Below are 5928 nucleotides of genomic sequence, written 5' to 3' on the forward strand. Positions count from 1 at the left end.
CCTTTATTATGTTGAGGTAGCTTCCTTTCATGTCTACTTTCTGCAGAGTTTTTACTATAAATGGATGTTGAATTTTGTCAAAATCTTTCTCTGCATCTATTGAGATGATCATATGGGTTTTAGTTTTCAATTTGTTAATATGGTGTAATCACATTGATTGATTTGCATATATTGAGAAACCCTTGCATGCTTGGAATAAAGCCCATTTGATCATGATGTGTGATCCTTTTGATGTGTTATTGGATTCTGTTTGCTAGAATTTTGTTGAGGATTTTTGCATCTACGTACATCAGTGATATTGACCTGTAATTTTCTTTTTCTGTTTGTGGTGTCTTTTTCTGGTTGTGGTATGAGTTTGGGAGTTTTCCTTAGTCTGTAAGACACTTCCAGAGTCTTACAGATAGGTGCCAGCTCTTCTTAAACTTTGGTAGAATTCATCCGTGTCCTGTGGGGTTTTTTTGTTTGTTTGTTGGGGTTTTTTTTTTTTTTGCTGTTTTAGGAAGATTTTTTATTAAAGTTTTGATTTCCGTGCTTGTGATTGATCTCTTAATATTTTCTCTTTCGTCCTGGTTCAGTCTTGGAAGGTTATAATTTTCTAAGAATTTGTCCATTTATTTCAGGTTGTCCATTTTATTGGCATATAATTGTTTGTAGTAGTCTCTTATGAGCCTTTGTATTTCTGTGTTGCTTGTTGCAATTTCTCCTTTTTCATTTCTAATTTTATTGATTTGAGTCTTCTCCCTTTTCTTGATGAGTCTGGCTAATTATTTTTCAATTTTTTTTTTAATCTTCTCAAAGAACCAGGTCTTATTTTCATTGATCTTTGCTATTGTTTCCTTCTCTTCTTTTCTTTTCTTTTTTCATAACAAAGATCACACTATTTATTTAGTGTGGGAGTTGGGGGAGGTAGGGAGGGAAAACCACACAGACATCCCTCTGGATTGCTTGGGACCTTTTCCCACTTGGAGAAAATTCATTATTGCCTCCATATTCTCAGTAATGGGTCCTCCAAGCAGCCGGACTAAGAGGCAGAGAGAGGAGATGATCTGAGCCTTCTCTGTGTTCCACTAGAGTAAAATCCAATTCTAGATCAAAGGCATCATTGCTGCACTCTCCTTTTCTTCCTCAAATAGAACTTTCTGGCCTAGAGGGAAACAGCAAAAGCTCAAGTGCAGAAGCCAAGATGCCAAAGGCCAGGGGTTCTAGACAGAAAGACTCCTCCCCCACTATTCCCAAAAAGCAATGAATGAGGGGAGGGGTTAAAAGGGTGCCAGTCATAGCTCTGATGGCTTCAGAAGGGGTACCCACACTATCCTTGGGTTACCCAGCACCCAGAGGCCCAGAGACCTAGCTCCCTAGGCTGTATGTATTCCTGACCTAGACTGGCCCCTCTGTATACTTCTGTCTGGTGGGAGAAAACTCTAAACCAGAAATCAACAAGGTATCCCCCCACCCACTCAACTCACGTGCACATGTGTGTGTGCATGGCACCCCCCCCCCCCCCCCCCCCCCCCCACACACACACACACACAGCTGAGACAGACTCCAATCCTCTTCATATCTTTTCAGTGGGGATTAAATCAGTGGTACGTGGAGATGCGGGCAGGTCCTGGGTTCATGGAAATGTGTGTATGTACTGAAGCATGTATGTTTGAGGAAACAGAACCAATATAATCCTCTGTGAGCCATACTGTTTAGCTCCACTGAACCCTTTTCTTCAACTCAAATTCCATTAACATCTCTAAGTCTCCTTTGCCAGGCCAGAGCCTGGACTCTCTGGCCTAAAAGAACTATTAGTGTTTCCATTCCCTGTCAATTCCAAGTTCTCAACTCAGGCTGTTTCCCCCTTCTTACAGAAAGTCTCATCCCCTCCTCCCCTTGTTGGGCTGGTCCAGGATTTGTTAACTTCTGCTCCAGAGTGCTGTCTCACCTCTCTCTTTGGACAGAAAGAACAGGTATCTTCCTTTGTCTGCAAGTCCCAATAAACCCTGGGAAAGTGACCAAAACAGGGAGTGAGGACGAAAATCACAGCCTGCTTCACCTGCCCCACCTTCAGAGTGTGGAAGTGTAGTATTGGGTAGGCTAGACATGGGAGGGGATGGGGAAGAAAAATAAGGAAGACTTACCAAAACTAAACATGAGACAAGAAAAACTTTAGTGCTAGAGATGGAAGACCCTGTTCCAATAAACCAGAGAATGGTTTCTCCTTTAACCCTGCACTGCTACTGAGAAGTTTGAAGGTTGCAAAAAGATGGTTGTGGGGCAAGGAGGTGGCGCCAATCAGTAAAAACTACACAAACTGTTTAAATAGCTCTGTTGCAAGCAGAGCCAGGAGAGAAGGTTCTATAAGAGGTGGAGAAGTAAAACTAGAATTCTCAGAGTTATGGGGCTGGGGCCCACACCTCTAATGTCACCCTGCTGTCTGGAGAGGACAAGGGATAAAAACAGAACAGAAGGGATGACCCATAGAGGGTCTGGTTGACAGAGGAACCAAATGCTGGCGTCAAGGGAAGGGAGATGCAGGAGGACCATGGCATCAAGGGAAGGGAGATGCAGGAGGACCAGGGCTGAGAGGTTAGGAGAACTAAGAGCCCAGGAGTCTCTTGATATCTGCTTTGATGTCCTGTCCTGTGGTGATCAGGGCCTGCAGTCTGGCCTTTCATGAAGCCCATGGAGTTGAGCTGCTCCAGGTGCTGCTAAAATCTCACTTCCAGAGTTTGCACCTGTGAACTTCCACTTCCAGCCAAAAGCTGGATCATCTGCTGCATGAGTTGTTGCTGAACACTGGAGGCATCTGTTGGAGAGGATGTGACTGGCAGGGCTGGAGAGGAGGTGGGCACCTTGGGTGCAGATCCCATGTTGCTGCCTGCCAAGGATATTGGGGTCCAGGCCATCCCAGAAGAGCTAAGGCTGGATACCAGCCTGGGGGCTTCAGTCTGCAAGGTCTGAAGTCCCTGCTGGATGTGCAGCAGTCCCTGCAAGGCTCAGGGATTGGTGAAAATGGAGAGCAACTCTGGATTCTGCAGCTGCTGCAGGAAGACTGGGATGCCGGGAGCTGGCATATTGCATATTGAGTGCATATTGCATATTGAGTGCAGCACTTTCCACAGCACCATCTTTCAGGATCTGGAATAGCTCAACTGGAATTCTATCACTGCCGGTAGCCAGCGTGAGGAACTCCACCCATGACAAAGGTCATGAGGAAGGAGGCTCAGCATATGCAAAGGCAGGATCGAGCCTCAGGAGTCCCCCATCTACCCCCAAAAGCAGAGTCTGCCTACTTTCTGCTTTGTGCTTTCACCTACACCTCTGACTTTACGGGGGGCTGTCCCCCACTACCTCTCTCTGAAAAAAAGAGTTAGCTTACAGCTCCTGTTAATAATTCCTGGGTGTGACAGTGTTTAACCTACAAACTCCTTTGGAAATCCTCTAGCCTGCCTGAATAGGTTTTTCCGGCCACACGTGATTGTTCAGAGCCTCCCAACTGTGAGAGGCAGGAGATGTTCTAAACTGTCTAAACACAGATTCTTTTGAGCAGTTAAAAGATTGATTAGAAATTGTATTGGTGAAAGGATTTTCACTTGTTGGGCCAATGTTTGCTGCTAAGTTTCCATATCCCTTATCTGCTGTGTCCCTGGCAGTGTATTGATTAATATAATTGGTGTAAGTAGTAGCTTTAATGTTTGTAACCTGGGACCCTTGAGTTAATTCTTTTTCTTGTTATAGCCCACCACACCTTTGCTCTGTAGGAATGCAACTTTATCTAATGCTTTTTGGAGGCTGGCGCCTGACTTTAGAATAATCACCTTTAGAGAAAAAGGCCTCCGGGCCAGAAGATGATGCAAATCACCTAAACTTTTGCATATGATAAGCTTGCAGGAAGAAAGCCTGGCTTGCTGCATGACTCTACCCCTTCCTCCATTATCCTCTATGCATAACTTAAGGTATAAAAACTACTTTGGAAAATAAAGTGCAGCCCTTGTTCACCGAAACTTGGTCTCACCATGTCGTTCTTTCTCTTACCTTCTGGCTGAATTATTCAGCCTCTTTTCTCCACTGAATTTCCTCACTGAGCTATCCTTATTCTATTACTCTTTATATCCTTAATTAACGTTTAATTAAGCAGTTGTTTCCTGATCCTCGCCGACGCCGTCCCCGCTTCGAATTCCCTGGATCCACAGGGGCTGGACCCCGGCAAGTGGCGCTTGGGAGCTGCAGGCAGAGCCGCTCCTGAACCTAGGGGTTCCCTGTGAAGAGTGGCACATTCACCAAAGTCAGGGTTCTGAGCAAGCATTTGCATCATGCTATGCATTTAGGGGACTGAGATCATGTTCTGCATCAGTTGGGGGTTCTCAGAGATCTGCTGACGAAGGGCCTACATTTCTGGGCTGTTGAACATCTCTGACTCCAGGCTCAGTTCAGGTCAATTGCTCAGTCGTGTCCAAATCTTTGTGACTTCATGGACTAGAGCACACTAGGCTTCCCAGTCCATCACCAACTCCTGGAGCTTACGCAAACTCATGTCCATTGAGTCAGTGATGCCATCCAACCATCTCATCCTCTGTCATCCCCTTCTCCTCCTGCCTTCAATCTTTACCAGCATCAGGGTCTTTTCAAATGAGTCAGTTCTTTGCATCAGGTGGCCAAAGTATTGGAGTTTCAGCTTCAGGGGCCAAAGTATTGGAGTTTCAGCTTCAGCATCAGTCCTTCCAGTGAATATTCAGGACTGATCTATCTCCTTTAGGATGGACTGGTTGGATCTCCTTGCAGTCCAAGGGATTCCCAAGGGACTCGTCTCCAACATCACAGTTCAAAAGCATCAGTTCTTTGGCGCTCAGCTTTCTTTATAGTCCAACTCTCACATGCATACCTGACTACTGGAAAAACTATACCTTTGACTAGACAGACCTTTGTTGGCAAAGTAATGTCCCTGATTTTTAATATGCTGTCTAGGTTGGTCATAACTTTTCTTCCAAGGAGTAAGCGTCTTTTAATTTCATGGCTGCAATCACCATCTGAAGTGATTTTTGAGCCCCCCCAAAATATAGTCTGTCACTGTTTCCATTGTTTCCCCATCTATTTGCCATTTAGTGATGGAACCAGATGCCATTATCTTAGTTTTCTGAATGTTGACTCTTAAGCCAATTTTTTCACTCTCCTCTCTCACTTTCATTAAGAGGCTCTTTAGCTCTTCTTCACTTTCTGCCAGGCTAGCTGCATTGATCCCAAAGGGGTCGGAGACTGCTGGGTGCACTTGGATGGTCCCCAATCATCCAGTGACCTCCCCACCAGACCCAGAGGCCGGGGGGTTGGGGGGTCAAGGTGCTCCAGGAGTTAGGGAGGGTCTCTTGTTTCTCAGTCCACAGAGGCTGGGAGGAAGAGCTGTCAGAGTTCCCAGCCAGTAAAGAAAAGGGATTGTTGCCAAACTGTTTCTGGGCAGCTGTAAACATGGGCTCCTTGATGTCCATGCACATGTGGCAGAAGGCATTACACCCTCCACTGATGCTCTCCAGATTGCTTAGAGCCTAGTCCTGCTTCTGCATCATCTCTCACATCATGGCTGGATTTCCAGCCAGCTCCATCGTCTGCATCATAAGCTCAGGGTTGTGAGCACGTGATAAGAGCATGTGATTGTGGCTTTCAGTCTGTCTGCCTTCTGATGGACAAGGACAAGAGGCTTATGTAAGCTTCCTGATGGGAGAGACTGACTAAGGGGGAAACTGGGTCTTGTTCTGATGGGTGGGGCCATGCTCAATAAATCTTTAATCCAATTTTATGTTGATGGGTGGAACTGTGTTCCCTGCTATTTCCCTGGGGCCAAACTATGGTGGAGGTAATGAAGATAATGATTCAGTTCAGTTCAGTTCAGTCATTCAGTCGAGTCCGAATCTTTGCGACCCCATGAATCATAGCATGCCAGGCCTCCCT

The 5928-nt window shown here is 45.6% G+C and overlaps 1 pseudogene; it reads right to left on the reverse strand.

The window, feature by feature from the left end:
- Positions 1–2584: 2584 nt before the first annotated feature.
- LOC113882276 lies at positions 2585–5627 on the reverse strand (annotated as a pseudogene).
- Between the last annotated feature and the right edge of the window lie 301 nt (positions 5628–5928).

This window comes from Bos indicus x Bos taurus, chromosome 23 (genome assembly GCF_003369695.1).
Source record: "Bos indicus x Bos taurus breed Angus x Brahman F1 hybrid chromosome 23, Bos_hybrid_MaternalHap_v2.0, whole genome shotgun sequence".
Classification (NCBI taxonomy): Eukaryota; Metazoa; Chordata; class Mammalia; order Artiodactyla; family Bovidae; genus Bos; species Bos indicus x Bos taurus.